Source organism: Mastigoproctus giganteus, chromosome 2 (genome assembly GCF_048544385.1).
Source record: "Mastigoproctus giganteus isolate SK-2022 chromosome 2, ASM4854438v1, whole genome shotgun sequence".
NCBI classification, from domain to species: Eukaryota; Metazoa; Arthropoda; class Arachnida; order Uropygi; family Thelyphonidae; genus Mastigoproctus; species Mastigoproctus giganteus.
Genome location: NC_143576.1, coordinates 233,361,465 through 233,372,023, shown reverse-complemented (window position 1 = coordinate 233,372,023; position 10,559 = coordinate 233,361,465).

Here is a 10,559-nt window from a genome sequence, read left to right as displayed (position 1 = left end):
GTATTTTTTTTTCTGAAAAACAACAAAATTAATAAATTCTTTGCAATCAAATTCAAAGAGCAGATTATTATCTTGAATAAAGTTTCAGTTTTCTTTTCATTAGATTTTAAATAAGTATTTCTTATGGGGAAACTCCCTCCACTTTTTTTTTTTATTTGTGCAATCTTTCTTTCCTTGTGTGCGTCAAACAGTATGGAAACCATCTGGTAAGCCTAGACCAGGGGTGGGCAACTTTGGGCCAACTCCGGATCGTCAACGTGCATAATCCTGCCCACGGTTTTCAAAATATTTATACAGTATAATAAACGGCCCGCCGTTTATATATTTTTTTGAATTAATTTATCTGACGTAAATTTATAAAATTAAATTCCCTAAGACAAATATCAATCCAGATATCGATCGATTCACTGACAAAAAATAAACAGTATCAAATCTCTCATTAAATATGTATTATATTGCAATTTTGGTTATTGGAATTGTATTTGTATTTTGTTATAAATACCCTAGGGGCTCACATATGGTGAGTATGGGCTTGGCACAACCAGAGTCCTGTTCTGGATATCATTCTTCTCTTTCTTGCTGATTCCCTTTTACTTCTCTCTCTCTCTCTCTCTCACTCTCAGTGTAACTCAGAATTTTTTTTTTGGCTGGTGTAGCATAAGCCTCAGGCTTCCTCACACCATATGGCTAATAATAATTGTGCTTTTGTAATTTTATCTTGTATTTGTATTTCATTTTTCTTATTAATAAAATTAATTATACACCGATGAACCAAAACATAACCACCGGCCTAATGCAGCCAAAACAGCTCATACCCTGCGAGGCATGACACTACAAGAATTCTAAATGTGTCTTGTGGTATGGTGATACCAACCCATAACCAGCAAACCCTTCAACTCCTGTAAGGTCCGTGGTTGAGACGTCGCAGATCAGAGTTGCTGTTCGAACACAAACCACAGATGCTCGTGGGATTGACGCCTGGAGAGTTTGGAGGCCAGAGCCAGGAGCGGATTAAGGTCGATTGAGGCCCCGGGTGCAGAAAAAAATATTGGGTCCCTTAAAAAGAGAGAGAGAGAGAGAAAATAAAAATACATGTTAACCATTTTTTAAATAAATAAAAAATACTATGTACAATTTCATCACAAAGTTTTGAACTAATATGTTCAAATAATTTGTTGGGGTTTTGCGTGGGCCCTTCAGAAGTCGGGGCCCAGGGCGTGCGCCCGCCGTTAAATCCGCCTCTGGCCAGAGCATTACCATGAAGTCTTCCTCAGGTTCCACGAACCAGTCTTGAACAATCTGGGCAGCGTGGCATGGCACATTATCCTGGTGAAAGACAGCACCACCAGAGGGGAAGACCGTTTTCATCAAAGGGTGTACTTGGTCAGCAATGATGCTTAGGTAGGTGGTAGACGTCAGAGTGCCCTGCACATAGCTGACTAGACCCAGGGTATCCCAGCAGAGCATCGCCCAAAGCATGACACTGCTGCCACCAGCTTGTTTTCGTCCCACGGTACATCCAGGTGCCATCATTTCCCCAGCTAAATGACGCAAACATACCTTGCCCTCCACATGGTGCAACAAGAAACGTGATTCATCGGCCCAGACGACCTAATCACTCAAGGTCCAGTTTGGATGCTCGCACGCCCATTGTAGGTGCTGTCGCCACTGAACTGTGGTTAGCATGGGCACTTGGAGTGACCTGCGGCTATGCAGCTCCATTTTCACAGGGTTCGATGTACTGTGTGTTGTGACACATTACTCCCATTACCAGCATTCCAATTATCGGCGAGTTGTGACACACTCGCCCTTCTGTTGCCACATACCATCCGGAAAAGCCTTCACTAAACTTGAGCATCGATGAGCCATAGTGGCCTTAACACATCGTGGCGGTTCTTGGGTTTCCCCTCGGACCACTTTCGGTAGGTACTAACCATGGCTGACCGTGAGTGCCCCACCACTCGTGCCATTTTGGATATGCTCCGCCCAATTCGGGTAAATACAATTTGGCCTTTGTCAAACTTGCTTAAGTCTGCTGCCTTTTCCATCTGAAAAACAAGAGTAACCCTGATTAAGGGAGCTCAGTATTAAGTGTTTTTATACCATGTCCGGAATCACACGTGCCGTCGTTTACCTGCAAATGCTTCGATTTGCATCAAGACTTGCTGATCATAATGTTTTGGCTCATCAGTATACATAAGTATATGAATAACATACACTAATGTTATTAATGGAGTTCCCCAGGTTTCGTTGTTGGGCCCACTCTTTTGTATATTTATCAATAATATTGAAGGTATATCAGGCTTAATGTCGAAATTTGCAGGATGATGAGACGTTAGCAGGATCGTTAATGAAAATAATGGCAGTGTGCTACGGGAAGAGGATCTAGAAAATTTGGGCAGATGGGCTAAGAAGTGGCAACTGAAGTTTAACATTGGCAAATGCAAAGTACTGCATATGGGTAGAAGTAACCCCAGAGAAACGTACCAACTGTGTGGTACTACACTTAAGGTGGTAGAAAATGAAAAAGACATGGGAGTAATAGTGCAGTCAGATATGAAGTTTTCTGAGCAATGCAAACAGGCAGCCAGGGCGGGTCATGGGGTTTTGTCAATATTATATAGGAATTTTGCTAGCAGGGAAAAGGAGGTGATTGTCTCTCTATATAAGGCAAATATCAGGCCACGCCTTGAGTACTGCCTACAGGGTCTAAAGGCCTCATTTTAGGAAGGATGTAGATTTGCTTGAGCGTGTACAGAGAAGGGCAACAAGCTTGGTGAGGGGAATGAAGGGATAATTTTTCCAAGAGAGGCTTAAATTCTGCAAATTGCAGTAGCTGGAAACTAGGCACCCGTGCGGTGATCAGATTGAGGTGTATAAGGCCTTGAATGGGTTTAGCACGTTGAATTCTGATGGCATCCTTCCATTTGTTCAGATTACGAACCTAAGGGGGCATAAATTCAAATTAAGAAAAGACAGATGTAGAATAGATGTGCGGAAATTTACCTTTAGCCAGCGGGTGGTTAATTGCTGGAACAAACTTCCATCTGTCGTTGTGGAAGTTGTTAGGTTAAATAAGTTCAAGGAGGAACTGGACAGGCATTTGAAGGGAATGGTGAGTTTTTTTTTTTCCGCTGATGCTGCATAAGCTCATACACTTGCTTTCTTGCATCACATGCCAGTACTACTACTACTTAAACTACCTAGAAACCTTCCGTCTGATCAACGATCGCCAGTATGTATATTCCGTCAGTGTCGATCCACAAGTGACATTCTAGCTTCTGTTACCCATTTATGGACTAATTCAATGGAAAAGTACGGTGAAACAATAGCTGTTGCTCTTGGCATCTCAAAGGCTTTCACTCTCGTTCGGCATAAAGGTCTTCTAAACAAGCTTCAATCTTATGTTTTGCCAACTGTTTTTTGTAATTGGTTATCCAGTTTTCTCTCTGATCGCTCACTGAGGGTGATGGTAGATGGCTCTTTGTCTTCTAACTTCTCCACTAATTCCAGTATCATCGAAGATTCAGTTTTCTCCCACTCTTTTCCTCTTGGATATTAATGACCTTCCATTGAATAGAAATTCTATCCATAGTTTTGCTGATGATAGCATATTGCATTCTACTTTCCATTTTGAGAAACCTTGCCCTGCTCAATCAGCTTCAACTTCTCGAAAATCTGCTACCAATTCCCTAAATGCCGATCTCCAGGTAATTCGCCAGTGGGGCAAAGACAACTTAGTTGATTTCAATCCTTCTAAAACTCAGTCTTGTCATATATCTTGCAAAAATTATACTTCTGTTCCCATGCTTATCTTTAGTGACACTCCGATTTCTAGGCAAAATGATATATCTCTTTTGGGGATTACCATGACTTCTAATCGAGATCGAAAGCCTTGTCGATCAATTCGGCCCTGGAAAGATTGTACTTGTTAACAGGAGATCTGATCTGTACTTGTTAACAGGAGAGACTGCATCTACAGGGATGGAATGCACTTAGATAGAAAGAGTGCAAGAATATTTGCTGATGCTATCGAGGCAGTGTTAGGTGGGTTGGAAAACTGCTAGCTTGGGGCAATACAAGGACTAATAGATTAACAGTAGCCACTGGCAGAGGTGAAAGTGATTCTTGCACTGCTTCTATTGAAATCAGCAACAGCCTGGAAAACAAGATGCCGGATATTTCAGGGACTGCTGGGAGACATTGTGGTACAAGTAAACACATGGGTTGTGTTAGGGTAGCTAATAAAAGAAACAGGTGCATGTATACTTGCATGTACACCAATGCTAGGTGTTTGGTAAATAAATTTGATGAATTTGAGGTATTGCTCAAAACATCAAACGCAGATATTGTTGGGATATCAGAGACGTGGTGTCACACAGATATAAGGGATGCAGAACTGGAATTTGGGGAGTACAATGTCTACAGAAAGGATAGACAGGATAGGAAGGGGGGAGGGGTTATGCTATTCTTTAAGAAACACATAAAATCCAAGGAAGTGAAGCCAGTCGACATCGCTGGACAGTGCAGTGTTGAGTCAGTTTGGTGTGACATAAGCATTGGGAGATCAAAATTGAGAGTAGGAGTGTGCTATAGGCCTAATGACTCTGATGAGTATAATAAGACACTGCACAGGGAAATAGAGTGCGCTAGTAATCGGAGTCTTATAATGGGGGATTATAATTTCCCAGATATTGACTAGAATTTGTAGTTTGGTCACTCACACACTAGTAAGGCTTTTGTGGATTTATTGGATGATTTTTTTCTACATCAGCATGTTCGGGAGACAACTAGAGGGAGTAATACATTTGATCTGATTACCTGTAGTGATTCTTCATGCACTAAGAATCAGCAGATAAAGGAACTACTAGGTGGGAGTGATCAGAGTGTGCTAAAGTGGGATTTACTCAAACAGGTAATTACCATCAGGGGTAAAGGAAAGGGTTTTTGCTTTTGTAAAGGGGGCTACGATGGTCTGAGACAGTATTTAAATTCTATACAGTGGGACCAACTGATGATGTTACCAACATCAAATTGAAAACGGGAAGCATTCAAAGAACTTGTCTTGGAAGCTACTAGGCTTTACACACCAACTAAGAAATATTGTTCAAGGTTTAGGCCTAAGTGGATGTCTGATGAACTAATGAAACATATGGCAGAGAAGAAAAATGCATGGGACACATATAAATTAATGAGTGACATGGAAGCCTATGATAGATATAAGCTGGTCTGTAACCAAGTTACAAAGGAGATTAGGCAGGCAAAGGCAGATTATGATAAATCCTTGGCAAAGGATGCAAAGAAAAACAGAAAAGAGTTTTTTACCTATGTAAACTCGAGAAGGAAATGGATGAATCAGATTGGTCCACTGGATATTGATGGTTCCACAGTTGTGGACCCTGCTCAGATGGCTAACAAACTAAACGAGTATTTCGCATCTACATTCACACATGAGCAGTTATTCAGGAAGGGGAATGCCAGAAGTGAAGTAAACTCTGGCAGTGAGCTAGATGATTTTGTAATAACTGAGAGGAAAGTGAAGGAGAAATTTTTGAGAAAAAATATAAAAAAAGGCACCTGGGGTGGATGGAATCTATCCAGTTATATTAAAGGAGGCAGCAAAGGAAGTAAGCAAACCCATAGCCATAATCATGAGAGATTCTTTGGACTCAGGGAGGTACCTATAGACTGGAGATGTACAAATGTGACCCCAGTTCACAAAGGGTGGAACAAGTAATTGTAGACTGTGAGTTTAACTTCTGTTCCAGGAAAATTAATGGAGCCGTTAAAGAAACACTGCAGTATCATCTAGGCAAGACTTCAGTTATAGCTCGGACGCAGCATGATTTTGTTAAGGGAAAGTCTTGCCTGACCAATTTGATTGGATACTATGATGCAGTCAGAAAAGAACTGGATGCAGGGAATAACATTTATATTATATATTTGGATTTTAGAAAGGCTTTTGATACTGTTGCACATAGAAGACTGCTGCAAAAAATTTGAGCAGGGTGGCATTGGAGGCAAATTGCTGCTTTGGATAAAGGGGTGGTTGAGGGGGAGAAAACAGAGAGTGGTAATCAATGGACACTGTTCATCGTGGACTAATGTTATTAGCGGCGTCTCTCAGAGTTCAGTGTTGGGTCCATTATTGTTTTCTGTATTTATAAATGATATTGATAATGGTATATCAAGCTTAATGACCGAGTTTGCAGACGTTGGTGGCAGAGTTGTTAAGGACACTACTGGCGCTCTGCTTCTGGAATAGGATCTGGAAGTTTGAGCAGATGGGCTGACAGGTGGCCAATGAAGTTAGTTTAACATTGACAAATGTAAAGTACTACATATGAGAAACAGCAACCCCAGAGCAACATATCAACTCTGTGGTACTACCTACACTGACAGTGGTAGAGAATGAAAAGGACCTGGGGTAATTGTGCAAGAAGATATGAAGTTCTCGGAGCAGTGCAGACGGGCTGCAAGAGTAGCTCATGTTGTCTTGTTAATGATATACAGGAATTTTTCTAGCAGGAATAAGGTGATTAGCCCCTTGTGTATGGCAATAGTCAGGCCACACCTTGAGTACTGTATACTGGTCTGGAGACCTCATTTCAAGAAGGATGTAGAGCTGCTGGAACGAGTACAGAGGAGGGTAAGAAAATTAGTAAATGGAACAAAGGTTTGCTCTTACGAAGAAAGGCTTAACTTTTGCAAAGTACAGTGTCTGGAGACTAGGCACCGGCGAGGTGATCTGATAGAGGTGTATAAAGCCTTGAATGGTCTGAGCATATTCAATGCTGATGGGATTCTTCCTCTTGCTCAGAATAATCACCTGAGAGGGCATAAATTCAAATTGAGAAAGATTGATGTAGGATAGATGTGAGGAAATTTGCCTTTAGCCAGCGGGTAGTTGGTTGGTGGAACAGACTTCCATCCCTTGTTGTGGAAGTTGATAGCCTAAATAAATTTAAGGCTCAGCTGGACAGGTATTTTGAATGAACAGAGGGGTGAAATGGAAGTGGTTTTTTTTTTTTTTTTTTTTTGGCTGATGCCGCATAAGCTTGCTTTCTTGCATGCATCATATGCCTCTACTAATGCTAATATCTCTTGACACAAGCACATTACAAATATTGCTTCCTCTGCATAGATGCAGAGGAAGCTTTTTAAAGCTTTGTTTCTCTTTCGCTCTCGGCGTTACTTTTCTTCCAAACCGGTGTTCACTCTGTACAAATCGCAAATCCGCTCTACCATGAAATATTGTTCCCACATCTGAGGTGGTGACCCCAAAACCTCACTCAGGCTTCTTGATTCCGTTCAGAATAAGGCAGTTAGGTTAATTAATTATTCATCTCTAACAGTCTCTCCACTCGCTGTCTCATAGACGTACTGTTTCTGCTGCATGCATCTTCTACAGATACTTCCATGGGCACTGTTCTTCTGAATTGGTTTCTATAATTCCCGCTGTCTTTGAAAACAGTCCGAACACGTGCCACCACCAGCCAACATCCATTTACTGTCCGACTTCAAACTCACAGAACCAACTTTTCATCTTCCTCGTTTATTCATTCATCTGCCATTTTCTGGAACAAACTTCCTTCGTACGTATTTCCTGAAAATTACAGTCTACAGAAGTTCAAGTCTTATTTCAACAAATATCTTCTTTCGGCTTCTGAACCGCCAACCCAAGCACGGTGGTAAACACTATAGGTTCTAATACCTCTCGTGTTTGGAGTTTACATTAAAAAAAAAAAAAAAAAACCTGTCGTTGCGGAAGTTGATAGCTTAAATAAATTCAAGATGGAACTTGACAAACTTTACAGGAAATGGATAGGTGAAATTTTTTTTTTCTTCTTTTTTTTTGCCTGATGCTACATAAGCTCATATGCTTGCATCACCTGCCTCTATTACGATTACTACAATAATTAACATAAAGGTTTATGATAATTCTTTCTTTACTAACCATTTTAATAATCCTAAAAATCGTGGAAAGATTAAATAAATTTTTGGCCCACCATTTTTAAAGGTTGCCCACCCCCTGGAATAGACCATAGAGCAAATTGTGACCTAGAATGATTGGCCGACTTTTTTAATATTATGACACCAAGAGAACTTTATTTAGAAATAAAATTTTATTGTATGCCTGTGGGATATCTCACTCAGTTTCCCTAACCTTACAAGACAGTAGTTTTCATTATTTTTATGCTAAGTTTCAGAAGTTTGAAAAAGGAGAAACCAATGAATTTGCAAAAGCAGTACATTGGATCTGTTAAGAGTATGATGATAGATACAGCCATTCCCTGACTTACTAAAGTTTGCGTTCCGCACAACACTACGTAAGTCGAACTTCCCTAAAGGTTTATGCAGCACTCCCAACTATGCTTGCTGAATTTGATTAAAGCAAAAAAGAAATGTTCGACGAACATGATGAATAGAATTATTTATTGATTTTTTTTATCTAATGCGCAGGAAAAAATTTCAAAAGCACAAAATTATAAAAGTGTGCAATTACAAATATTTTACTTTAACTTTGAAATGAGTGCTATGCTTAAACTATTAAGCATAGCACTCATTTCAGGGCATCATCCAAAAAAAAAAAAAACCCTCCTATTTCACCGTTCCAAATGCGTCCACACCTCAGCCTTAAATTTGTTTCGGCTATCAACTTCCACAACAAAAGATAGATATTTGTTCAACCAATCAACTACCTGCTGGCTAGAGGAAAAATTTCTGCACATCTATTATACAACTGTCTTTCTTCAATTTGAATCTCTGCCTCCTCGAGTTCTTAATCTGAGCAAGAGGAAGAATCCCATCAGCATTCAGTATGCTCATCAAATTCAAGGCCTATTACATCTCAATCAGATAACCTCCCAGGTGCCTACTCTCCAGGCGGTGCAGTTTGCAGAATTTAAGCCTTTTTTTTTTTTTTTTTGGTAAGAGCATCCCTTTGTTCCCCTCACCAATCTTGTTGCCGTTCTTTGTACTCATTCTAGAAATTCTACATTCTTCCTACAATGAGGCCCCCAGACCTGTACACAGTACTCTAGGTTTGGTCAAGCCTCCATGACCTGCGCTAGCCGCCCTTCTGCACTGCTCAGCAAACTTCATATTTAACTGCACAATTAATATGTACCAACTGTGTAATACCACACAGTTGGTACATTTCTTTTGAATTATTGCTACCTATATGCAGTACTTTGCATTTGTCAATGTTAAACTTCGGTGTCACTTCTCAGCCCATTTGCCCAACTTGTCTAGATCCAATTGGAGTAGCATATTGTTTTTGCTGTTGTTAACAACTCTGCCAACCTTTGTGTCATCTGCAGATTTACACATGCAAACTTGCACATTAATCCTGATATACCTTCATCAATATCATTGATAAATATACAAACAACAATGGGCCCAACACCAAACCCTGAGGAATCCCAGAAATAATATTTGATCACGAAGAGCAGTGTCCATTGAAACATCACTCTGTTGTCTCCACTGAAACATCCCTTTATCCAGTCTTGTCTAGATGATCCTCCATTATTTTCCCAGGAACACAAGTTAAACTAACGTGTCAATAGTTACTTGTGTCACCTTTTGAACCCCCCCCCTTTGTGAATTGGTGATACATTTGCGCACCTCCAGTCCATGGTTACCTCCCCTGAGAGTAAGAAAATTAGTATTAGTAATAGCCGCATGGTGCAAGAAAGCAATAAAGCCAAAAAAAAAACCAGAACAAAACAATGATAAAAAAAAAAAATAAAATCAATAAATAATAATTAATAAAAAAAGAAAATTAAACCTATCATCCTATGCGCTTCCCTCACCCAAAGGTACTATCCAGATGACCTTTGAATTTCCCCAAACTGTCAGCCTCTACTACCTATGGTAGGCAACTTATTCCAGTAATTTATAACTCGCTGGCTAAAATAAAACTTCCTGCAGTCCAATATAAACATTTCCCCCCATAACTTGAATTTATGTCCCCTAGTTCTTGCATCATTTATAATCTTGAAACTTTCGTCCGCATTCATTTTACTGATGCCTCTCAGAGTCCTAAACACCTCAATCAAATCTCCTCTAAGGTGTCTAGTTTCCAAACTCTGCAACCCACATATTCGAAGTTTTTCTTCTTAAGGACGCCCTTTTGCCGATCTCACCAGGCGAGTGAGCCGTCTTTGCAACCTTTCAAGAAGCTCGATATCTTTCTTTAGGTGTGGTCTCCATACTTGAACACAGTATTCCAAGGGTGGTCTAACAAAAGCCTTATATAATGGGATTATCACGTCCCTATCTCTACCTGCAAAAGTTCGATAGATCATCGATAGGACACCATGGGCCTTCCTTGCAACCTGTTTACAATGCTCAGAGAATTTCATGTCTGACTTTATCGTAACACCCAAGTCCCTTTCCTCCAGTACTGGGTTTAGTTGAACTCCACCAAGTGAATAAATTATTTTGGGATTACTGTTTCCCAGGTGTTGTTGGATTTTAATCCTCACACTTTGTTGGATTAAAGCATAGCTGCCATTTTTCTGACCATTCCTTTAGTCTATCTAGGTCTCTCTGAA